The 27255-nt window shown below is 39.5% G+C and overlaps 1 long non-coding RNA gene across 1 annotated transcript in view; it reads left to right on the top strand.

The window, feature by feature from the left end:
• Window positions 1-13140: 13140 nt before the first annotated feature.
• Window positions 13141-27255, top strand: part of LOC142829431 (uncharacterized) — a 30187-nt gene continuing 16072 nt past the window's right edge. Inside the window, exons 1-2 of the long non-coding RNA XR_012903838.1 lie at window positions 13141-13270; window positions 15955-16204. This is a non-coding gene — a long non-coding RNA (uncharacterized LOC142829431). The remainder of the gene's footprint in view (window positions 13271-15954; window positions 16205-27255) is intronic.

Raw genomic sequence — 27255 nt, 5'->3', positions numbered from 1 at the left:
AAATTATGCAATTTATAGAAGGGAAGGATATATTTGCTAATGTGTATATATAACTTGAGGGTATTTACTTATTTTAAAAAGTGTTCCTGTTGCTCAGTAACTGTTCTGTTCAGTAACTACAAGCCCTATTGCTCCCCTTCTAGCAGAGGACAATGCAGACCCAGCAGATGTGGAGGGTGAATGTAGAATGGGGTTGGCAATAATTTTTGATGGGGGGGGGGGGGTATGCCAAGATTTTGGTATCTTGATGTGGAGGGGGTACGAGGTCTGGGATGGAGTTTGGGAACAGAAGGGAGCTCGGGGTGGGGGAGTGGGGTGCAGAGGGAGTGTGTGGGGTCTGAGAGGGAGTATGGGTGTAAGAGCAGATTCTGGTCTGGGGGAGTGGTGCAGGGCCTGGGAAGGAGTTGTGACCTGGGGGAAGAGGGTATATGTGCAGAAGGTTTGGATGGTGACCTGGGCAGAGAATTGGAGGGGAGGGAGAGGGGTGAAAAGCGTGGAAGGTGTTCAGAGCTAGGATTTAATCTCTCAAATAGCCAGCTGCCATAGTTTGATTAAGTTGTGAAAGGAAAGGAGAGATTTGAAGTATGTGAGCATGTGGGAGAAAAGTGACATAATCGGGGAGATAGAATTAAAATAACACTGTTTACATCCTCCTAAAAGCTCTATTTTTTTCTTTCAATTAATACATGTGTTTACTCATCTAGCTTGCTGTGGAAACTCACTTATTTCTATGTTTTACCTTGCCTAGGCACAAGAAAAAGAGACATTTTCCAATTTTCTTGTGTTTAATTCTCAGAAGCTCAGGAAAATGGTGATGTTTCCCAATTATCTCTTATCTCTTGGAATCTTCTCTGTTAAATTGCTTTCACTTGTCCTGCTTGTTAACTAGTCGCAATACAATCAAGGGTGAAAATTCACTTTTCATTTCTTCTGTAGATTATGGAATAATCGTCAGCAATCTCAGCCCCAAGTAGCTCTTCTGACTCTTATTCAGTTTAAATGACAAAATGCCTGTATGAACAATTCATTGTTTCCTTTTATAAAGAAAGGATCCCCCCATGCCACATATATATCCCACAAGCCTCAAAGATGGGATGAATACAAATACCCTAACAACGCCAGTATTACATTAAGTCCTGCTGAAAATGGACAAGTGGACAGAATGCAGGTGAGACTGCCAAAGGTCTAAAAGGGATGCATTTTATCACATAGCTTGCATTCTACCACATTGTATATCACAAATACCTTCACCATGCATCTGTGTATATAAAGTATATACACTTCTATTAAATGTATACATGAGCATTGAGGGGAAAACAGATGGTTAATGATGGTCACTGCTTTCACTAAACTCCTTTTATTGTTTTTTCCCTTGAAAATTATACATAGTGAAATTCTAAGGATGACTTTTCTACTTCTCACATTAATCTACAACTTAGTCATGCAGATGTTTAAAAAATGACCATTACATTTCAGTCAACTTTCTGGGGTGTGGAGGAGCACATGGATTGGACAGAGACATCGATTAGGAGAGGCTTGATTAACAGAGATGCTCTATGTTCTAGTCAGGAGGAGAGGATGGAAGTATGAGTCGGATCAGATGAGAGACAATCAAATGAAAAAAAGTCAAACACATCAAGAAATTTCAGGGGGTAGCTCAGTTAGTCTGTACAGGTAAACTGAAAAAACAACCAGTAGTCTGGTAGCACTTTATAGACTAACAAAACAGTCCACTCCTTCAGATAACTGGAGTGGTAGATGTCTAGCACCAAAAAGAAACCATCAAGAAATGGCAGATAGATAAACAGTGATCAATTATACACAAATGCTAGAAGTCTAAATAGTAAAATGGGTGAACTAGAGCGCCTAGTTTTAAAGGTGGATATTGGTATAATGGGCATCATGGAAACTTGGTGGAATGAGGACAATCAATGGGACACAGTCATACCAGGGTACAAAATACATTGGAAGGACAGAAGAGGTTGTGCTGGTGGGGGAGTGGCACTATACGTGAAGGAAAATGTAGAATCAAGTGAAGTAAAAACCTTAAATGAGCCAAAATGTTTAGTAGAATCTCTATAGATAGTAAGTCCATGGTCCAATAATAAGAATATAGCATTAGTGATATATTATCAACCAGCCAATCAGGACAGTGATAGTGACTATGAAATGCTAAGGGAGATTAGAGAGGCTATCAAAATAAAAAACTTGATAATAGTGGGGGAATTTGAACTATCCCCATATTGACTGGGTACACGTCACCTTATGTCAGGATGCAGAGATAAAACTTTTTGATACTTTAAATGACTGTTTCTTGGAACAGCTGGTTCTGGAACCCATACGGGGAGAGGGTGTTCTTGATTTAGTGCTAAGTGGAGCACAGGATCTGGTTCAAGAGGTAAATATAACTGGACTGCTTGGAAATAGTGATCATAATGTAATAAAACTTAGCATCCCCATGGTGGGAAGAACACTCCAGCAGGCCAACACTGTGGCTGAAATAGAAATCTCTGGAAGCTGCATGGAAACTTTTCAAAAACACCATAATACATAATAGAGGCCCAACTGAAATGTATACCCCAAATTAAAAAACACGGTAAGAGAAACAAAAAAGTGCCACGATGGCTTGGCTTAACCAGGTAAAAGAAGCAGTGACAGATAAAAAGTAGAAGCAGATGATACCAAACTGCTCAAGATAGTTAAAAGCAAATCAGACTGTGAAGAGCTTCAAAAAGATTTCACCAAACTAAGTGATTGGGCAACAAAATGGCAAATTAAATTTAATGTGGATAAATGTAAAGTAATTCACACTGGAAAAAATAATCCCAACTATACATACAATATTATGAGGACTAATTTGGCTACGACTACTCATGAGCGAGATCTTGGAGTCATTGTCGATAGTTCTCTGAAAACATCCATTCAGTGTGCAGCGGCAGTCAAAAAAGCAAATAGAATGTTAGGAATAATTGGAAAAGGAATAGAGAATAAGACAGAAAACATCTTATTGCCTCTATATAAAACCATGGTATGCCTACATCTTGAATATTGCATACAGATGTGATGACCTCATTTCAAAAAAGATATATTGGCATTGGAAAAGGTTCAGAAATGGGCAACAAAAATGATTAGGGGTTTGGAACGGGTCCCATATGAAGAGAGATTAAAAAGACTTTTCAGCTTAGAAAAGATGAGACTAATGGGGGAAATGATAGAGGTTTATAAAATCATGACTGGTATGGAAAAAGTGAATAAGGAAAAGTTTTTTACTTATTCCCACAATATAAGAATTAGGAGTCACCAAATGAAATGAATAAGCAGCAGGTTTAAAACAAACAAAAGGAAACTTTTCATCACTCAGCAAAGTGATTCTACTCACCTGTAGAACTGCTTGCCACAGGATGTGGTGAAGACTAGGACTTTAACAGGTCAAAAAAGAGCTAGATAGATTCATGGAGTTTAGGTCCATGAAAGACTATTAGCCAGGATGAGTAGAAATGGTATCCCTAGCCTCTGTTTTTCTGGAGGTGGGTGATAGGGGAGGGATCACATGAGGATTATCTGTTGTGATCCCTTCCTCTGGGGCATCTGATATTGGCCACTTTTGGCAGATAGGATACTGGGCTAGGTGGACCTTTGGTCTGACCTAGTATGGCCATTCTTATGTAAAATAATAATTTATAATATTTAACCAGAGTTCCACTGAACTACTGTAGTGTGGAATTCAATGTCATTTTCTTTCCCATTATCAATAATCAATTTTATTCTTCTAGTACAGAAAGAGGGGCAATTTATTTCCAAATCTGGGACTTCTAAAAAAAAAATCCCCAAACTACACATTTTACTTGAGTGATTTTCCCCTTAAACTGCTGTTTTCATATTTTATGATTTATGTCTCATTTTTTCAGCATTTCTTACCCACCCAAAATGCACAAAGCTTAATTCTTCTCTCTCACATCAATTTTACACAGACTTAGCTCCATTAACTTCTGTGTGACCTTGAGCAAGTCACATAGACTCTCTGGTCAAGATGCACAATGGTACTAATGCACCAAAAACAAATGCCTAAATGGGAGTTTTGGGCTCCACTTTCATTTTAGGCTCTTGCTTGGTTGCTGCCTAATCCCAAACATGCCCAAACTCCCTTTGCACTTAAATATCTGCTATAAAAGATACTAGGCATCTAAGTTTCTGCTTCTGGGCGTATGCACTGCTGCATCACTATAGGCATCTGATGCCTATCTCCCACCAAAGTCCCAGTGAGACCTATAAAATGAGAGAAGATCATAGATTCCTAGGGCTTGAGGAGACCTTAGGAGGTCATCAAACCCAGCCCCCTGTCCAAAGCAGGACCAACGCCAACTAAATCATCCCAATCAGGGCTTTGTTTAGCCGGGGCTTAAAAACCTCTCGGGATGGAGATTCCACCACCTCCCTAGGTAACCCATTCCAGTGCTTCACCACCCTCTTAGTGAAATAGTTTTTCCTAATATTCAACCTAGATCTCCCACACTGTAGCAATGTTAAAGCACTGCCACAGCAGCATTTTAAAGTTAGCCTTGTACAGACCTATACAGGCAGTTTTATCCACTTTCACCTCTAAACTGGACTGTGAGTTATAAAGGCATCTGTACTTCTCACCACAATTTGTGTGTAATGAGGCAGGCACCTAACTCATTCTTGGAATAAATGACTCAAGTGCCTAGGTGTATGCCTACATTGCAATTAAAACCTATGGCTAGCCTGCAGCAGTTGACTGAGGCTCACGGCGCTTTGGGCTTAAGTAACTGTTTAGGTTTGGTTTGGTGCCTCAGCTCTATGATCTTGTGAAGTGGGAAGGTCTGTGAGCTCAGGTTGCAGTCCAGGCTCATGGGTTTTAAATTGTAGTGTACATACCCTCAGTCAAGAGAGAACATGACTAGCAAAGTACCTAACTCTTTTTTGGGGGGTGGGAGGGTTTAGGACATACCCTTCAGATTGGCATCTCCCATTGGTTTCTTTAGCTGGCTTCTCACCCAGCATGCTGGCATTTGTGGATTGCATTCTTAGGCACAATCTCTCCCCTTTCATTTTATAAAAGTCCTATGTGTCTAACTCAAGCTTTGTGTATTGCAACGTTGTTCCTGAAATTTACTAGATGCTCAAGACCCTCTGTGATCCTCATGCAAAATGGTGAAAATAGCACCTTCCTATCTCACAAGGTCGTTTTGATAATAAATACATTAAAAGATTGTGAGATGCTCAGATAAGACAGAGGAACTTCAGAAAATTACTCTTGTTTTATGTAGAAAATCATTGATATTGGAATGAAGCTTATATGCTTTTTTAGGGATATATAGAAGTGCAAAAAATGTCAGTACTGGCCTCACTTATTTCTTTTGTTAGACTCTGTGCCAGACCATATAGGATTTATTTGTGAATGCTACAATAATAATAATGTTAATGGATAACATTTTTTACAACATTTTTGGAGAACTGTTGTTTTCTTAAATGAAGTTCATTAAATGTGAATGATTTGCCAGGAGTTGTCTTCCTCTGGCAAACATGAGTCATACAAGTAGAAACCCAGCAGCACATCTGTAACCCACATGACCCTCACCAGTTACTAAACAAGCGTAGTTCCTTCAGGCAATCTTAACCCTTCATTCTGATTAAGTTTATAATGTCACTGACATATGTCTAAATATCATGTCCTTTGAAATAAAGTTGTTTTTAAAGATGTTTTGGTGTGGATTAGAGACCATGGCTGTGTCTACACTGCACCCCTTTTCCAGAAAAGGGATGCAAATCCGCAGGGGATATTTAAATCAGCCCTTTGAAGGTAGGAATAAGAGATCCTCTGGAAAAGGGCTTATTTTCTGGAGAATCACGTCTAGACTGGCGCTTTTCTCCGGCTTATCCCCAAGCCGGAAAAAAGCGGCAGCCATGTAAATGGAAATGCCACGGGGGATATTTAAATCTCCCATGGATTTGCAATTCCGAAGTGTCTAATCTGCATCCCTTTTCCTGAAAGGAGTGCCAATGTAGACACAGCCATGTGTATGCTTCATTGAAATACAATTTCCTTTCTGGCTCAAAAATTCTTTAGCTTTCTGCCACTATATGGCCACATTGATTGTGCAGTTCTTGGTTTTATCACCAGCTGAAGGAAGTTTAGAATTATGTGTTTTCACTATGAATATTCTTGAGTTTTGTTTCTTTTCATTTTTAATTATTCAAAAAATGATGTAAAATGCAGGTTACAGTGAATGCACATAAATAAGTAGATTTCACAGCTTACCAACAAAACAATTGGCATGAGGGTTGATATACAAGTTCAAAGTTGAGAGCAGTAAAGGGAACCATTGAAAGATCAATGATACTGCTGCTGGCTCACATTCTGTTGTGCTGCCATGACAATCCGCAGAAGCTGCTATGTCTGTAGCTAGATAGACATGTACACATTTATCTCAGCCTATTATCAGGAGACAAGTTTCAACAGCAGCTTCTCATCTTTACTCTGCTGTTGAGAGTGGCAGAGGGCCTCCGAAGGGGGAGATTCCACTCCCACACTTGTGTACATCTGGTGAAATTCCACTGAACTAAGTAAAATTAGTCCATATCCACTTGGGTGGCACTGAGATCAGAATTTAGCCCAATCTCTCTTAATATCAGTGATGGCAGATGGGCTTGCCCACCTGCTCCTTTTGGACTATTGGTGTTTTCTAAGACTTCAACTCTCTATTTCGAAAGTCCCAGCTGGTATGACTGGATTTCAGAGAGAACCTTGCAGCAGCTGTAAACTGGAGGTGCTGTAGGCATAATTTCATCTGAACTGTAGCACACAGGAAAAGCAATATGTAAGTATTGGTGCATCCTGCCAAAGTTCCTTGAAGCAACCATACCGAAGCATCATCACATGATTTCAGGTTGTTGTTTTTTTCTGGACAGCTGGCTCTAATCAGAGTGGCAATTTGTTACTGATTAGTAAAATCATCTTGCTGCTGGCTGGACTGTACATATAGCTTAATTGACTCTTCTTTGAGAACAACAGTGATTACTAGCATCTTTGATTGACACAGTCTATGAAGTTAATATGCACAGAGCCATTAAGGGTCAGTAGTTGAAAGGAGTGTGATCAGGGAGACCCTTCCTTCTAACTGTAGCTACATAAAACTACAAAGAACAAAACCAAACAAAAATACCTCCCCTCTTAATCTCCTCTTCCCCGATATCTCACAATAATTTGAGATTAGAGGTGAAGTGGCATCCGCTTCAATCCATCTCTGAATTTGGCCCAGTAAAACTACATTTAATAATGCAATGACTCTAACTTATACATACTGTCGCCCTTCTCTAGCTGGCCAATTATGGAATGTATTCATCAGTTGTCTACCAGAAAAGTCCAAGACAAACTATGAATATCAAAATCACTTGGAAGTAATGCAGGAGAGATTGCTTACATGAAACTGGGGTGCACTGTTCTTTTGGGAATAGAAGATTCTGGGATTTCTGTTGGTATACAGGGATCAAGGACAGGAAACTTTGAAGGGGCTCAGTGGTTTGAGTGTACCTGCAGACAAAAACAGGGCTAGTATTGATCAGAAAAGAGTGTCTGGTTAACAAGCTGTTTGTGTCAGGGAGCTAATATCCAATTGGCACAGGAGAGACTCCCCTGTGCTGATAGAATCACCTCGCAGGTGAAAGAGACTGGCTGGGGGTTCCAGCCCTGGGCTTCCCACCCCTCAGGTGCCCTTTAGAGATGGGGTAGGGAACTGCAGCTCCTGCCCCCCATTTTTACACACGCACACACAAACCATACAGAGAAGAGACAGACTCTCCAGGCAAATGAAAAGGCCTGGCTGGGGGCATGTCCTCCTTGTGTACTCTCCCAGCCCTGAGCCTCTCTCCCTCCCCACCAGGCACCCTTTAGGGTGGATGGGGAGGTTGAAGCTTCGCCCCTCCCCCCCCATTTGTATGGGAACATTGCTAGCTGCTCCCTTAGGAGAAAATGCACAGTTTGCTGCATTCCTCACTATGGCTGGGGAACACAGAGGACAGATGAACCTGGACTTGCCCCAGCCACGGGATATGCACCCCTCTCCCGACTGCGCTCACTGGAACTACAGCAGCCATGGAGAAGTGCTTCTCACCTGGCCCTAAGCTGTTGAGAGTGGGCTGGGGTAGTCCTGCATACTGAAACCCTCATCCCCAGCCTCACCGGTTTATTTAAGAAAAAATTAATTGTGTTAAAGACATGAGTAACACTATGTAAAGCTTCTAGTATTTTATACAGGAGAGCAGACCAAATAATCACGGTGGTCCCTTTTGGTCTTGGAATGTGTGAATCCGTCTAGATTTTAGGAAAGAAAGCAATGCCTGGATACCAACCTATGGGACTGGTGTTCAGACACAGAAACCTAGGGCTATTTTACTGTGAAAATGTAAGTACTAGGGTATTTTAATCACCTATTGGGCTAGGCGATAGTTGAGCAAGGCAACTGCAGCTGTATTTCCCATCAGAGCATCTACTCCCCTGGATGTCACCTCCCTTGAATGGCGACCCATGTTACATGGATTTCTTATGCAAGCATGCTATGTTCTTGAGGTAAAAACATCACAAAGAAAACATTAAAGACAAAAACCTTCTTACATACAGCTAATGAGTTTACCAGAATTAACCCCAACCCTAAAATGGATTCTGGCAGGCCCAGTTCTTCCAATCAAACCCTAATGAGGGAGTCAGACAGTCTGTCCATATGCTGGTTGAGGAAGAAGAGCTTGAGCAAGTTGAAAAACAGGCTAATTATCTAAAAAATCCTTGCTTTGTCTGTTGGTCCCAAGAGAAGCTAGTTTTAACTAACACATACAATACATTTCCAGGAGGGTGGGATCTTGCAACTTGAGTGAATTAGCCTAATTACTACTTGCTGTTCTCCTATTTACCCTTCCCATAAAACTAAATACAATTTTGCAACACCTACATGACTGTATTTTAATATAATTTACCCCAATGATATTAACCTAATTCAATAAAGTTCATTCCAGATATTGCAGGAAATTGCCAGTCTGTCAAACAGGGGTTTTGAGACACTCACTGGAGCTAAAAGTTTGGAATTTAAGTCCCTCAGACATTTTGTGAAATGGGGTTCAAAGTGAGTTACCAAAAGTTGCATAGGAATTTTGTGAAGGAAAGAAAGCCCGATCTCTGACAGTCCTAGCTATTGTTTTGACCACAAGACCAAAGCTATCTTCTTTCCTACCTCTTTCTTTCATTCAGAGAAGACCTAATTGCAAGGACCAGTTTTGTGTGTGCTAATTTTCCCCTCCCTTTGGCTTCAGCAAACCAGCTGTGTTCTATCTTTCCATTCTCTGCCTTATTCACTACTGGTTGTTTTCTTTTTTTGTTTGATCTGAATTTGTTTTAATCATTAAAATAGTTTGCAACCTTAGTTGCTGCTAGCTAGTGCAAAGTGAGGCTACCAATACCAACCTTCCATGAAGTGAAAAAATATAGAACTACCAGGGGAATAAAACTTCACACTGGAAAAAAAAGTAGCTTAGCAGTTTCCCCAGTCTCCTCAATGAGAAGCTGCAATACTGAATTATTGCCACCAAATGATGCTTTCTGAGAGTATCAATTACCAGAAGACTGACTTTTATTCACCTGACTCAAAGATGGTGTCTATCAATAAAATACTAATAACTCCCCTTGAATCCAACAGAAACTTACGACAGTTACAAAACAAACCCAAAGTCTCCCAAAAGGTAAGAGTGCTGTGATTTCTTTCATAGCTCAAGAGTAGGAGGAAGCAATTTTATGTCATTACCTTTTAGATTTAAAACAGATTTCAATGAAAGTTTTTAATAAAATTGGGATTCTGTTCTCTATTACCCTTTTAGTAGCTCTTTAGTCTCTCTCTCATTCTCTGTGCACTGCAGGTATGCTTTCACTGGTATAGCTCTCTCACTGGTGACTGTATCCTACGCTTGCAAGGGGGTGGATTCTGTAATCAGCATGGGCTTTCACATCTATCACATCTATTTTCCTAAACTGGGGAATGTCAAAGCACTAGATAACACTGTGTCAGTTGTGCAGCAAGCAGGGGCAATGAACAAACACCATACTATTTGCATATCATGAGTAATGTAATCATGTAAAAGATAATTAATGGAGAATTTGAAATTAGAAGATGCTAGGTATTATACTGTTCAGCATGCTTTTAAAGCTATGTTTTCCCATTTATAACAATACAGTTTGGTGCTTTACAGGAACTACTCTTGAAGACCACTCAGTGCTTTCTGTTCAGTTACTTAGTAGAGCTTGCTATGCTGAACATATTACTACTATGTTTTGTTACAGGCTTTGTTTGTTTCTGAATGAATTACATGGTGTTGCTTTTGAGCTATTGATCTAGATCTAGAGCTGGATAATTCCCAGCTACCTTTGAAAATTGTTATTTTCTCTATACACTTTAAAAATAATAGAGCCACTCTAACAAAACCCAGATTTGAATTCTAGAAACTGGATATTCTCAGGTTAGGGTCCTAGTTTCTGACCATCAGAGGCTGTTATCCTTCTGCCTCATATATACAAATTGCATCAATTTGCTTAGGCTTCTGTTGAAGATAAATGCCAAAATGAGGCAAATGAAAATTTCACCATCAGAATAGCAACATTTGAGATGATATTGTTATATAATAACTCTCTTAAAAGGTCAGTTGTGTCCGCTCTATATTGTGGGTGAAATATTGGTCCCATTGAAGTTAGTTGGAATTTTGCCATTGACTTCAGTGAGGGTGAAGATTTCACACTTTATGTCCTTGTTACATGTCTACAGATCTCTTCTGGTTACTGTCAAATGTTAAATTAATGACACTTCTGTTTCACTGCTGTACTAACTTGCTTATTTCCTTGGGAGCTGCTTTGTTGAAACATCCAGGCTACATCTACGCTGCAGGCTTCTTGCGCAAGAACTGTTATACATAAGAATTCTTGCGCAAAAGGTCTTGCGCAAGAGCATGTCCACACTGCCACGTGGTTTTGTGCAAGAGCATCCATGGCAGTGTGGATGCTCTCGTGTGCAAGAGCTGTGGTGGCCATTTTAGCCATAAGGGTTTCTTATACAAGAAACCCCTGCTGCCCGTCCACACTGCCTTCTTGCGCAAGAGCTCTTGCACAAGAGGGCTTATTCCTCCTGGGGAGAGGAATAACTCTTGAACAAGAAGCCTTCTGTTCCAAAGCTTTACTGTAAATTTACTTGCGCAAGAACGCGCTTGCAGTGTAGACACTCCACAAGTTTTTGCGCAAGAACGGCCGTCTACGTCTAGACGGCAAACCCCTTTCAAAAGAGGTTGTTTCGATAGATACTTTTTTGTATCTCTTTTTGAAAAGCCTCTTTCAAAAAGAGTGTCTAGACTACAACCAGTACTTTCGAAAAAGCCAGCCACTTTTTCAAAAGAGAGCACCCAGGCAGTCTAGATGCTCTCTTTTGAAAAAGCACAGTTTGCATTACATAGCGCCTTTTTTCGAAAGAGCACTTTCAAAAACGGCATTATTCTTCATAAAACAAGGTTTTCCGCAGTCGAAAAAACTGCCGCGTCTAGACGCAGGGGATTTTTTTTTTTAAAAAAGGCCCCCTTTTTTTTAATTTTTTTTAAAAAACCTCCTGTAATATAGACACATCCTAAGATACTTTAGATTAAATTCCAGAATCCAATGCGTCTCAACTCTCTAATTTTTTAGTTCTCCCATATATGTTACTTCCATTAGTTCTGTATTTTTTCCGAATAGTGTCCAAAATATAAGTTCTTTCTGAAATAGGTTTGGGGTTATGTAGTGCAAACCACAGCAAGGGGCAAAAAAAAAAAAAAAAAAAAAAAAAAAGGTGGACACTTTTCTTTTCTTTGAGTACACTTTGGTGTCATCATACAGCTTCCTTTTCACCATTTCCCAGGATTTATATTCTTCCGCCTCTTGAATATACCAGGATAAACTATAACATTCAAACAGCAGGGCATAAAATTACTGGGTTTAGCAAACAATCAGCCAGAGAGGCATAAGGCTGTGTATTTACTTTAAACTTGCACCTATTATTTCTGCACTTCCTATCTACAGTAATAAAATGAATCCACTAGGCTTTTTGTATGCAATAGGAATTTTAATTTACTCTGGAGGAAGAATCAGTTCATAACTCAGTAGAACTGACTAGGTTCATAAGTTATTAGTTCTGCTTCTTGTGATAAAATCTGGATGCAGAGTTATTTATTATTTTTTTCTCTCTGCTTTCTCAGCCTTGTAAGTTCACTCAGAGCTAAACAATTAAAGTGGCAAATTGATTTGTTTACAATGCAAATCATTGCTAGATTGGAAATAATGCAAAAGGCACAAGCAATTACATCTTTCATAGTATAGGTAAGACTGATATGGCATATGCTTTGTTGATCACAGTTCAGGGATGTAGTACAATTACTAATTCAGAACTGCATGATAGTTTTCAGTGGCTGTCAAAAGTACAAAATCTCTGTATTATAATTTAATACTGTCCTCAGAACTCTTTGTTCATATGCCTACAGAAAGCACCTCTATCTCATCTTCTCGTATTTCCTCCTCATGATCAACCCTGAATGAGGAGGAGAACTTAGGGTTTAATTTGGTGTGATTGGAATGTGTGTAAGAAGTTCTTAGGGCATCTTTTGGTTTAAAGGGAGGAACTGAAATGTGAGAGCAAGGGAACATTTTTTAACGAAAGCAAAATTCAATAAATTGCTTATTATGAAAACATACATGAAGAATTCCATTTTCCTATAAAGTTTTATTGTGTGAGACTCAAATTAAGCTGTTAAAGCATGAAACATCACTACATTGTCTCCCCTTTATGTTAGGTCTGACTGTTAATAAATTCTCGAGTCATGAGGATCTCCCCAGTTGGTAATGGCTCTATGCAGTCCCATTTCAGGAGGCTTATAAGAAGGTGTTTCTTGAAGCATGGGAAAGTGGCTGAAGGGCTACTATATAGAGGAGCATACAGGGAGCAGGCCATTCCTGTTTGAGGCAGCAGGCCCACAGGCTTTTAGGTGTAAGTTGGAGCAGCTGTTGGGTTCTTCTTGTTCAAGTCAGATGTAGAAGCAGTTCTTGATTGACCCATTATAAGGGAAGCATTAAAGGGCTAGAAAGCTCAGCTCAGCTCTGGCATGGGCATAAATTTGGTCAAAGGACTTTTCTGTTACTTTATAGGTTAAACTTGGTGCAGTCTTTAATGTGGAGTCACTGTTGATGCCTCTATAAGAAGTAAGTTTTTCTTCCTATTCATGCTTAAACCAATATGCAATCTTTTATAAAGGGTTAGTTTCACTCTTCTCTCAAATGCAGCTGCTTCTGGAGTGAAATATAGCTGTGAGACTCCACACAATGTGTATATTCTTTATACAAGAGGAAGAAAAGGAGTGTCTAAAATGGTAATAATTGCAGTAGGAAGAATGTAATTACTTAGGTTGGAGTATAATCAGAACAGTGAGAATTATATCTGTTTTTCTAAAATCAGATGGAATTTGTAAAGACCATAACATCTCATCCAGTGCACAGCACTGTTACAATCCCTTGCACTATGGTAAGGTATTTTTATTGATAGTATAGGATAGTATCCAGTGTGTGCTTGGTGGCTCACAGAAGATCTCTTCTTAAACTAGATTATATTAGTTTAGTATAGTATCAGAAGAAAAGGTCTTATCTAGTTACTTTCCTCCATAATATCTATGTAGTTGTTGGCCTTGCAACCACATACTGGGCCATTCCTATTAGACAAATTTTTAATAATTGGCAGACTTTAAACACATCCGTGGTACAGAAGGATTCATAAGTCAAGTAACCTTAAAAAAATTAAATATTTTCATGATGTTTGGACCTGGAGGCAGGGCCAGGAGTGGAGCTCATCAAGGCTGTGGATGGGGTTGGTAGCTGGGGACATGGATCCTGGGGACTGGAGCAGAACTAGGAGCCAGAAGGGGCTGGGTGTTGCTCCCTCCCTGTCTCTCTCCCCTCCCCCAACCCAGGGGCTGACCTGGGACCACTAGGAGGGCTTTCCCTAGTGTGGGAACATCTGATCTAAGTTATGTGACAATATTGTATATTGGGTTGATGTGATGGAGAGCTTTTAATTCAGTTCACATGAAAATATCAAAAAATTTCTTTATCTATGAAATATCTGAAGGATATGTGCCAAGATTTCTTCTGTGACAGAGTAAACATTACAAAATAATGCATAGTAACAGTCGCCTGACTGTTGAAAGGTATAATTTGAAATTGGCTTCAAATGTAGGAGGGATTCCAATAACCAGTTTTGAATGAAATAGCTAAGATAGGTTCCATTTTCACAAAGCACCTTCTAGGTTGGTAGTTCCCAACCTGTGGTCCATGGACCTCTGATGGTCTGCGATGGTAATGTAGGGGGTCTGTGGAAAGGTGAGAGCTGAGAGGATCCATGCCAGTAGCTAGCAAGTCCCTAAGCCATGCTGCTCCCAGAGCCATGGGAAGCAACACAGGTTGACAGACCTGCTGGCTGCCGGCACAGATCCTCACAGCTGAGCTGCTAGGCTCCATGCTGGCAGTGAGCAAATCCCTACCTGTGCTGCTTCCCGAATGGGCTGAGGGATGCACCTCGGGCTGAGGGGCATGTAGGCTGTAGACACAGCTATATTGTTTGGCAGGGTGTGTGGGGTCTGTAAAATTTTAATAGATTGAAAAGGGGTCCATATGCTGGAAAAGGTTTGGAGCCGCTGTTCTTGGTATTTATTTAGTCCCCGTTGCAATAGAACGAGAAATTTGAATTTGTCCTCACAACACCACTGTGAGGTAGGAATGTTTTAATATTAATTACTGCTGCACTGAGCACTAGTCAAACAATTATTAGGTAGCAAGGAGGGAGCAGGGACCAAGACAATAACAGAATACATGTGTGCTGCAGAGGGCCTGGGAAAAAACAGATGGGCAGATGAACAATGACCATCATTATTCTATACCAGGGCTGAAACAGCTTCTCTGAAAGGATGGTGAAATGAAATGATGTTGCATCAGTGGCTTTGTACTTCATTCTGTAGTTTTATGCATATAGGGGAGCATACAGTAATAAACTATGAGCAAAATTTCTTCTTATCCTGTCCAGGTGCTGTTGGAAAGAACAGGATAAGAGGCTTCCCATGCAAACATTTGGCTAGACTTTTTTCTCCAGGAAAAATGCCCCTTGTTTAATTTTGTCCTGATTAGCGTATGCAACATTTTGTGACTGAAGTGTTCGATATGTGATTAAAATGTGGAACATGGCCAGGCTTGGTGACAGGAGGAGGGAAAGGGGGTAACTATGCTGGAGTCTGGAAATTCAAAGGGGCCTGGGGCTCCTAGCTGCTGCTGTTTTGGCAAGAGCCTGGTGCTATTTAAATTGCTGCCAGAGCTCCCAGCAGTGCTGGGAAGGAGGATGGAATGCAGTCTAGGTGTTGCTGAGGGCTGGCTACTGCACCCTGCCCCTTCTACCCGAGGCCCCACTCCTTCCAGGAGTGTAGTGCTGCCTCTCCCCACTTTGCTCAGGGGCTGGGTGAATCTGTTGGCTTATCTGCACATGGCCAGAAAGTATTAACTGGTACATAAGGCTTTTAAGGCTTGTTAGGACAATGTGTAAATGATAGTTGGGTTATTCCATTAGGTTAATGCAAACCTGCATGCTAGAGCAGTAGAATGGTAGGAGTTTGCTCAGGTCTTGTGATGTGACTGAACAATCCTTGTCTGTTACTATAACTATGATTCAAGATCAGAAGAGAATGTTAACATTTATGATGAAACTTCATTGAAATATTATTATGTATCTGTCACTGAAGGTTGTGGTAAACTATATATGAACTTTCAAAGGATAAATTATCTTGCACTAATTGCCATGATATCTGGGAACAGACGGTTACATCAAAAACCCTACTGTGTTCTCCCAGGTGAAGATGCTGCTGCAAAGGTATAAAGTCTCTTGGCCAGGATCCCTTTCTGGACTCAGAGCTGCTTGAGGTTTTTATAGAGGAGAAACCTCAGCCATCAAGATTGAGATCCCAGTCATTAGCTAGAGTCAACCTGGATATGGATTTTGGACTTGAAACATGGACTAAATTCTTGAAGAACTTTTTGAAACTGCAAGATCGCCATCTCTATTATGCCTCTCAACCTCAAGAATTGAACTCATGTCTGCAGGTATATTGATCTTTTTTTCTTTTTAAAATAATTTTTAGTTTAGTTAATTGGCTATGAGTGTGTATTTGGGATAAGGTCAAAAACACTTATTGACCTGGATGGTAATTTTTCCAGTCCTTTGAGACTGGTAGAACTTTATCTGAGTTGGATGTCTGAGTGGAGGCCTGAGGCTGGGCACTTTAAGGGAACTGCGTGGTTTGGACTTATCCAACAAGATAATACAGAAGCTGTTCTATACTGGTTTGGTAAATATACATATCATCCCACTTGCATGATAACTATATTCAGACTTGCTTTAGATAAGCTGCCAAATGTGGAGGGGGAAGAACACATTAGGTGTTTCAGAACAGATAGAAATTGAGAGCCACAGCTTTTGCTAATGTTAATCTGTGTATCTACTGCAATACAGCTATACTGTTTCATATCAGCTGAAGATCTGTAAGGGGAAAAATTGAATTCAGTAATAAAATCAGATCCAGCTTTTTTTCCACCACTCTTTCTTTTTTCCATTTCTGTGAATTAAGCACAGTTGTCTCTGTTTTATTTTTCTACTTAAAAGGAGTTGTTAGAAAAAGATATGAGGTGTGGGTTTGGTTGTAGTCACTGAGAGGCTGATTCTGTTCTCACTGTTGTTTACATTTGTGAAATACCCAAATTAATATCTGAGGTTTTTTGTATATCTTGCATCTCTGAAAAGTCAGGTCATCGCTAATGTAGCTGCCTAAATGGGGATCGACAGGACAAATTTGTGGCACTTAAATCTGAAAGTCTTGGCTATAGATTCATATGTGGGAAGTGCAAGGGGAAGTTCTATGTCTTAGCTTTTGCTATCTATAAGAACAATGGCTTTCAAATAGGGCTCACTTCAAGCTGGTACAAAGGGAAAAATAGTCATTGAAATCAGTAGTTGTATTTGCTTTCAGCACACTGATTTTTAGCTCACACCTTCATATGTCTGCATTAATGTGTTTTTTTTAATCTAAGTTGAGCATTTTAATTTTTCATATGAAAAGTGTACAAAATATAATAGGTCTTGCTTCATCAGATCCGCACATCTTGCATAATCACGTATATTAGTGTAGAATCATGGTTGTTTTTCATACTGATTTTGCACTGGCTGGGTGCAAATGCCAAACAAGCTGGAGAGCATTGGAGAACCAGGCCCAGCAGATCAAAACCCTAATAATTATTTGATCAATGTATGCATTTCAATCTGTGAAGTTGTGGTTGTAGTTGAAAGGCTATACATGTCTGTCAGCTCTTCAGAACTGGTCTTTGAGATTCAAAGGACACAGCCTGGTGAGCTGTATTGCTTTTGAAAAAGCAAACAAAAATATGCAAGTAAGCTCTTTTTTTGCTGGATTTAGACACTAGGGAAAAATTGAACTGACAACATAAAAATCTGTGTTCTTAGTTGGTATGCAAAAATGGCTCAAAATGAAGTTATTAGTATGGAGAACTTAAAGTATTTGCTGCTGTATCACCACTGCATCTTTAAACATCTCTTAAAATATTTTTTTGGAAACCTAATGAATTGTGAGACATAGTGGATTATATAACAGTGCATCCTGAGGGACTGTAAAGCTTTTGATTGCCATCACTTTCTGTGAAAGCATGAATCAGTTTAAAACATTTGTCTCTGCTTGTGTTAGTGACACTTTCAATAGGTGGTTCTAGATCTCCTATGCAAATAATGTTACTCAGGTAACATTATTTACATTAGTTACCTGAAATTTCCTTTTGGAATCTTCTTCAAAGTAAAGCGGGATCAAAGTATCGAGGGTATACATCAAAACTGTCAAATGCCTTTTAAAATAATTTTATTTTTTGCCAAGAGTTCAAAGTAAGATTGCTAACATCATCTTCATGACTTCATTACAGGCAAGTCAAAATTTTAAATTGCTGTTCATATGTGTCCATCATGATGAGGATAGTTGGTTTTCAGAACGGAAGAAATGTATGTAAAAAAGAATAAAAGATCAAAATGCTGAAAATATTAAAGGAATCTACAACCTGTAATAAGTTTAGCTCAACTTAAAGATGGGGATCATTACTGAATCTGTTGATCAGAAGGGTAGTTTTTGCAGTTGAAATAAGAGATGCCTTTTTATTCTGTTTTTAATCTAAAGTGAAAGTGACACATAGATAAATGTGGGCGTGATTCTCCTTTGTTACATCATTTTCCTGCCTAGGGTAATTGCTTGTAGTCTAGATTCTATGATCTCTTACATAACCTCTCTAAAAAGTAAAATGTTCATGTGTGAAAGGACTCGGATGCTGAAACACACAGGTCATTTCATTCATTAGCTTCCCTGAATTTATTCAGATACTTCAAGACAGTCGAATATATTTCTTGGTTGAATTCTTAAGTAAATTAGATTCATTGCTATTCTCTCACGACCATCCGTTCTGAACTAATTTCCAATAAAATCGGTAGCCGGTCACAGTACTGAAGGTGTCAGTTAAGTGTGACCTATAAATTACTGTGGGATTTTACAATGGAATACTTAACAATACTATTTAAAGCAGTTATTGAAATAGAAAAGCACATACAATAATAAGAATATGTATTTATCATTCTTAAATTTTATTATATATCTGTCTATATTTGGCTAGAACTTTAAAACAATTAGCCAATCTCCTGTTACATCTTTTAGAATAAAAGTCTCTGACAAATTGTTTTTAACAAACTGGGTGACATACAATCTATAAAAATGAAAAATAATGTCCAAATTCAATTGAAAAATGATTTTTTGTGATGTTTTGCATGTAGTACTGAGGAACCATCAGTGCTTTTCTAACTTAACTTCATACCACATTTTTTTAAATAGAGAACTATTATGGGTAAGATGAGGTGCAGAATGGCTAAAGCAAGGATTTTCAAAAGAGTCTAGGGGATTTAGGTGACTTATTCACATTGAATTTCAATTTCCAGCCTAAGTGATTTGTTTAAGGTTTCATAGAAAGTTCATGGCAGAGTTGTGAATAGACTGAGATCTGATTACTAGTATTCTTTAACTGCTGTAACAAACACTCTTTCTTATGTGAGAGCCTACAAAAATAGTATTCATCCCATTCATTTCACTGTAAGCATTTCTGCATTATTTTACTACTCCCCCAAAACAAAACAAAAAAAGAAAACAAACCAACCATAGGCCGCTTCCTTAGAGTGCATGTAGACCAGAGCTCCTATATCTCTTTTGAGTTAGAAGCTGAATAATTTTTCCCTTAAAAAGTGGTAGAGATGTAGCCGTGTTAGTCTGGGGTAGCTGAAGCAAAATGCAGGACAATGTAGCACTTTAAAGACTAACAAGGTGGTTTATTAGATGATGAGCTTTCGTGGGCCAGACCCACTTCCTCAGATCAAATAATGGAAGAAAACAGTCACAACCATATATACCAAAGGATACAATTTAAAAAAAATGAACACACATGAAAAGGACAAATCACATTACAGAACAGAAGGGGGATGTGGGGGGGGGGGGGGGGGAAGGAAGGTGAATGCCAGTGAGTTAATGATATTAGAGGTGGGGAAGGGGAAATGTCCGTGAGTTAATAGTATTAGAGGTGATAATTGGGGAAGCTATCTTTGTAATGTGTAAGATAATTGGGGTCTTTATTAAGTCCGGTGTGGAGGGTGTCAAATTTTAGCATGAATGCCAGTTCAGAGGATTCCCTTTCAAGTGCAGATTTGAATGTCTTCTGAAGTAGGATGCAGGTTAGCAGGTCATTAAGACTGTGTCCTTTCTGGTTGAAATGACAAGAAACTGTTTTCTCTTTGTGATCTTGTCTGATATCTGTTTTGTGGGCATTAATCCTTTGGTGAAGTGTCTGAGATGTTTGTCCAATGTACATAGCAGACGGACACTTTCGGCACATGATAGCATAGATTATATTTCTGGATGCGCAGGAATATGTGTTAATCCCACTGACAGAGACCAGAAGCTTCAGGATCTCTACCAAGCATTTATAAACCTCAACTACCCACCCAGAGAAATAAAAAAGCAAATTGAAAGAGCCAGACGAATACCTAGAAACCATCTACTTCAAGACAGACCCAAGAAAACCAACAATAGAACACCACTTGTCATCACCTACAACCCCCAACTTAAACCTGTCCAACACATTATCAATAAACTACAGCCTATATTGGAACAGGATACCATACTCAAAGAGGCTCTGGGAGACAGACCCATAGTCTCCTATAGACAACCACCTAACCTCAAGATGATTCTTACCAACCACCACAGGACATACCACACTAATACCAACCCTGGTACCTTCCCTTGCAACAAACCCCGTTGCCAGCTTTGTCCACATATTCATTCTGCTGACACCATTATTGGACCTAACCAAGTGAGTTATAAGATCAAGAACACATATTCCTGCGCATCCAGAAATATAATCTATGCTATCATGTGCCGAAAGTGTCCGTCTGCTATGTACATTGGACAAACATCTCAGACACTTCGCCAAAGGATTAATGAAGACCCCAATTATCTTACACATTACAAAGATAGCTTCCCCAATTATCACCTCTAATACTATTAACTCACGGACATTTCCCCTTCCCCACCTCTAATATCATTAACTCACTGGCATTCACCTTCCTTCCCCCCCACCCCCCACATCCCCCTTCTGTTCTGTAATGTGATTTGTCCTTTTCATGTGTGTTCATTTTTTTTAAATTGTATCCTTTGGTATATATGGTTGTGACTGTTTTCTTCCATTATTTGATCTGAGGAAGTGGGTCTGGCCCACAAAAGCTCATCATCTAATAAACCACCTTGTTAGTCTTTAAAGTGCTACATTGTCCTGCATTTTGCTTCCCTTAAAAAGCACATCATTCTTTTTAAAATAGTTTACTTTTACTTTGCAAAACTTTTTCTATGCTTCTATCTGCCTCAAGCTGCGCGCTGCTTTTTTTTAGAGATTCAAGTTGCTTCTTGAGAATAAGATTTGGCAAAAAATGTTTGTCATGTTACATTCTGGAGACCTTTTCATTAAAGAGATTTAGCAATCTTGTGCTTTGGAGTAGGAAGTCAAACTATGGCAGTGGTGGGTGGCCATTATGTCAGTAATGTGTTTTTTTGCTGTCCCACGTGAATATCTGCCCAATTTTGGCTAAGTTATGAACTTTTGAAATATTGCATCAAGGTTGCATAGATTTGTACAAGGAGCCTAGGGGCAAGGCATTGGGACAGGGGAGCTGGAGGTGGGTGTTGGGGAGGGGAGAAATGTGACTGGCTAGACAAAGAGAAAGGAAGCCAGGGAGAGGGGCGTGGGCGGGTGGGGGGCCTGGGATGAGAAGTCTGAAAATGGAGAACAGGACTGGCTAGGTGGGAGAAGTGGGATTGGGAAGAGGCACCATTGTGGGTAAGAGACAAGATTGGGATAGACATAAATTGGAAGGGTCAAGGAAGAATGGGTGAAGCTTCTTGACAACGAGCAGAAGTGTCATGCACTCTAGACCATACTCCTTTCTTTTGTTTTAGGTTTATGGTGTTAAAATGTTTCCCGTTCATCTCTTTGTATGGTAACATCAAATGAATGTAACTAATTGTTTATTGGTTGCAGCTTCTGTTTTTTTAAAACTAATCTTTACTAGTGGCTGCAGACATCAGTGAAATGTGTCTTTCTGTTTGTTGGAATACAAGTTTCTGAGAATCTTCAGTATGATGTAAAGCATCACTTACTGCAAGGTGCTGAAAAGCTACAACTCCCACTGATTGAAGCATCATGGTGATAACACTCAGAAAGGCAGATGGCATGTGATTACAAAACTTTAGCATCAGTGACTAAGGATTTCCCGAAGCACTGTGTACTCTGGGTAGAGAGAACCAAGGTAGACTGGTTACATAGAATGCCAAAATCATAGAGGAAGCTTGTAAAAGAGCCAGGAATAGAAACTGCAACTCCTACTAGATTCGTGCCTTGCCCACAAGACTCCCCTTCCTTACAAAAGGCTTGCCATTCTGACATGTGGGTAAGCACTTGTTTGAAGTGGGTCAACAAGGAGAGGATGTACCCAAGGGACTTTTTTTGAAGCCCTTATGTAGAGCATATCATCCCTTATTGATTCAGAGCCCATAATTAGTGCTGAACAGTATTAACTTCCATTGATTCTACTAATTTCTGGGATCAGGCCCTAACTAGGTACATAACACCGATGTACTTTTAGGACTCTCTTCTTCCAGTTCCAAGATTCAAGATATTGCAGGCAGATTAGATACGTGTCACTCTAACCTGTGCTTTTGCAGTCCCACTGACAAGCAAAGTATTATGTCCTTAACAACAAATGTCATAAGGACTATCAGTGCTTTTAAGCACTTGAGCTATGAAGGCATGGTTTCTGTGCCTGCCAGACAGTTGGCAGATTTGGCTCCTGTTTTATTATGCAAAACCTGTCTACAAGATGGATGTGTATTAAGGTATTAGGTGTCTCTAAAATCACTGCTTACATTTTTACAGAATCCATTTGTGATCATGGCCCTCTCTGCACCATTAAAAGGCTGATGTTTATAATGTAGAATATCTTCATCTTTCTGAGTGAATAGCAATAGATGAATAAAAACACAGCATACTGAAATATGTGTTTATGAAAATCTTTCTTCGTTTGTGACTACTGCCATGTAGTGATATCGTTTGTAAGGAATAGAGCTTCTGATTTGATACATAGCTATTTTGAAGCCTGGAATAGTGAGGTTTTATGAATATTTATTACATTTTTCACTATTCCAGGATGCAAAATCTCTCTCTGTGTGTGTGTGTGTGTGTGTGTGTGTAAAAATACCCAGGAATTTCACTTTTAAATCCTAATATGGTATTTACCAACATCTGAGTGGTTAATTTTGCAACCTAAAGGGCATTTTAACAGAATACATTTTATTTTTGTATGCAATGTATTAGACTTTCTTAAATTGAAAAGGGCAGAATTAAATTCCATTCTGTGCAATGTTACAATCTCTTTCACCTCTCACGTGCATCTTCAGCAAGGTTGAAATCCTGAGGCTCACTTGAGGTGGAAAACTAGTTAGCCAGCAGGCAGTAAGAGAAAATTATTTCGTAGGGGAGGAGTTTAGGCACTAGATTTCCTTCTCCTTCTACCCAACTATTCCTGAAGAGTGCAGTCCATTTTGGCTCCTTTCATGCCCACTCTGGGATCTGAGGGAGCTCCAGGCAAATGTAGTCCCCTAGAGAGTGAGGGAAAATAGGACATAATGCCCATTGTTGTGTCCTGAGGGACTTACGAAGGATGGAGTTGAGTCTGGTTCCTGCCACTTGTCGTGCACCTAAGGGGGAGAGGACAATGGGATTATGTACCAGGTCTGACTGGGACGAGCTTAGCCCAGCTCTTTCTCCTTCTTTCCCCTACAATGGCTCCAAAGCTCCCAGATGTTCCCATCATAGTGTCTGCTCCAGCTACTTTGGTAGCAACATGAGCCCAAAATTAAGATGTTTCTGTGCTCAATTACAATTGCCAAAATTATCCCAAGGAGCAAAAGCAACAATAGGGAAATAGTAGTTTTGAACAAATTATCACTCAGCAATATTGGAATGAAATCTCATAGGCGGAGTAAAAAGACTCTTCCCTAGCTTGAGGACATTCATCCTGCTGAATTTCAGAGGCTTGCTGCAAACAAATGTTAATGTGCCTAAAATAAAAGGTCACAGGAAAACTTTGGAAGAGCTTGGGCAACTAAACCTAAGTTTAGTCCAGCTCCCCCCTTAAATAAATAACAAACTAAAAGTTTCTACTGGTGTGCTCTCTACCTCCCCACCCGCAGTTAACCACGGTTTCATGAAGAGCTTCTGGTTTCTCTACCCTACTTTACTACTTTGTCACTTCATTTTCTCCAGTAGCTATAAAATCCTAGTGAAATCATGGCTTTCTCAGCATCCAATAGAGCTCTTCCTTTCTTCTCCAAACTCAATTCATGGTTTTAGCGAAAAGGGGGTGATGAAGTTTCTTTAATATAAAAATAGAAGATCATTTGGGGCCTGTTCCAGTTTTCTTAAGGTCACTAGCCAAACTCCCATAGTCTCATTTCCTTGAACAGGAACTGGGGCAGGTCCTTAGATGCCAGTTGTAACATTTGTCCTCTTATATCTTTTTTTTTTTTTTAAAAAACATTTCAGAAACATAAAATTACAAATCTGGTTTATTCTTTTCTTAGAAAAATCTTAGAAATCCAATAAAGTACTCTGACAAAAGAAAAAAAATAACAAAAGCTATAAGTGTGCAATAAAGACAAAATATAATAAGTGTGGACACAAGTTTTATTAATATTTGTATTTTTGTAGCACCTAGGAACCCAAATCATAGATCAAGATCTTATTTTTCTAGGTCCTATACAAATACAAGAGACAACAGATGGATCCAGGAAGACATACAGGGGAATACAAGAGAACAATATGGCAGTATTAATCAGTATGATAGGCAATGGTCTGAGTACATAAACATCTTAATCATCAAGTCTTTTGCAGGCCTCATGCAAAGGAGAGTTTTTAGGAGACCTTTAATGGAGAAAATAAAGTGCATAAAGTGCATAATTGTGAAACAATGTATACAGTGACAAGTACATATGTAGCCCATAAACCTCCTGGGTATGGTTCACTGACCCATTTAGTGGCACTTAGACCATTTATAGAAAAAGAGAAGGAGTTTCCACTACAGCCTTACCTGAGAGCCAGCTGGCTTTTGGCTCAAGTGCTAGAGGCTCATGCACTAATTTCCAGAGATCTGAGATTCTGTCCCACCTATTGGTGTTACACATACATTTACTAAAAATGCAGAGCATGGTTTTTGTTTATAAATCTTCCTTAGTGATGGGGGTAGTTTAAGAAATCAAATTTTAAAAAGCCTCTATCTTTTCTTTGTTAGCTGTACCACCATTTGGTCACCAATTTCTGCCAGACCAACAGGGGTGAATATGATAGCATATTCTGAGTTAACAATGTGTATTTTGTCTCCCATACCACTGTCAATTTTGTTCTTGTGTTGAAGTTATTTCCCCTGCTTTGGAGCTGTGTTTGAAGAGCTTAACTAGTAAGTTAATTGATATAGGTCTCTGGTCATGGGATCATTTTTTCCACTATATTTTGCCTATAGAGATTGTATTTTTCCATTTTGGCATAAGTCATGAAGTCTTCTGGTTTCTGTTCAACAAAATGTGAAGCAAGAGAACTTCACCACATTGCCAGTTAATCTGTCAGCTAGTGCCATGGGGCAATTTCAACAGGGTTTCTTATCTAAACCTGTTTATGTGGAGTATGATCTTGTTGTGTTCTTTGGATCTGGTACAGACTTCTGATTGCAGAATTGTAACACTAATCACAATAATAACTCTGCAATAGGTTCACAATATGAATTGTTACAAATGGTCACATTTTTCATTTTAGCCCAATCAAGCTTATTTGTACAATCTTATTCTCAATAAAACAAAAGGCAATGTGTATGTTACATTGTACATTGATTATTCATTGTAAGTAGCACTTCACATCCAGAGTATTGGAGACATGATGGAAAGTACACAAAAGTACTTGAAATCTTTGCAGATTCCAGTGTTACCTTTATGATTGTACAAGTTACTAAAATTGGCTTACTGTCTGTATTAGTTTAGTTCCTGAAGTACAGCTCCAATTCAGCAAAGCACTTAAGTGTTATGGAATTAGGCATATGCCCAAGTACTTGTGCACATGGTTTAGTGCTCTGCTGAATGGGGCCTATTGAAGTAGAAATAGGCCAAAGCAGATTGTGATTAGGTGTCTGCCCCACTCAAAACAAGTGGTGTATGGGAGTCCTCTGAGTAACCCAGAGAGGCTGTGTGGGGTGCAGGGAGGAATTTCAAGGAGCAATCAGTCTGGGCCTGCCAGGATCAGAAGAGGTACTGCAGGGCAGAGCAGAGTCAGTCATTACCTAGTGCTTAAGAGGGAGTCCTATTAAGTGGACAGAAGCCAGCACCATGGACAGAGCAGTTGCTGGCAGGGACAAGAGAGTTCCTGGCTGGCTGATAGGATGAGCTCCTGAGGTAAAAGTGAAGAAGGTACTGGAGTCACAGGGAAGTGGCTCAGGGAAATGTACTTAACAGTTGGAGGGGATGCAGCACATGGCTGCCATCTATGAGTTCCTGGGCTGGGAAACAGAGTAGTGGGCAGGATTTTTCTCCTTCCTCTCTCTTCACTAGCCACTGGGAAATTGGCTTGACTGTGGTAATGTTTCCCTCTGCATGGGGGAACTAGTGGGTGAAGACAAAGGCTGGAGGACTGACACACATACAACAGGGGATGCAGGTGGTCAAAAGAGACAGAGCAATCATGTGCAAACCACAAATAGGAGGGTGTCCACTTGATCTAACTCCCAGAGGTGCCCGACTGCCAGTGAGTGACGCACCCTGTGGCAGGGAAAAACTGACTTTTTAAAATTCATTGATATAACTCCTTTAAAATATGCATATCTACAATATGTATATCTACTATGTTCCCTTGTCATATCTATAGGTATTTATTTTGTAACAATCATGCAAGGAAATTATTTAAACTGTCAATAGATTTATCTTTAATAGAAATTTAGCAGTTGAACATCGTTTGAATTTTGCCACCCCACTGTAGCATATACACTTAATACAGAAGGGAATTTTCACACCCCTGAGCAATTTAGCTAGGTTGACTTAAGTTATATTTATCACCTGCAATAAAACTGAAAACCAGTTTGCAAGAGATAATGCAAATCAAACCTAAAGAATCCTTAATAAAATGAGTCATTTGACCGGACATATTTTTGGCAAGCATGCATTTTTAGTTTACTCGCCAAATATGTATAAAGCAGCCTGAACCTCTTAAAATCTCCTATTTTCTTTTCATACATGAATGAAAGAATTCCTGCAGAGTTCTGTATTAGCTCAGCCTGAAGGGAAAAAAATCTCCTTAGTTCACCTGGTAGAGCTGTCAGATGAATTTATGAGGGTTCCTATTTGATTTTTTTTTTTCAGAGGGATAGCCATGTTAACCTGTTTCAGCAAAACCAAAGAGGAGACCTGTGTCACCTTAAA

Source organism: Pelodiscus sinensis, chromosome 5, assembly GCF_049634645.1.
Source record: "Pelodiscus sinensis isolate JC-2024 chromosome 5, ASM4963464v1, whole genome shotgun sequence".
In the NCBI taxonomy this organism is placed as follows: domain Eukaryota; kingdom Metazoa; phylum Chordata; order Testudines; family Trionychidae; genus Pelodiscus; species Pelodiscus sinensis.
Note: the sequence above shows the minus strand (reverse complement) of the source record. Positions and strands in the feature narration are given on the sequence as shown.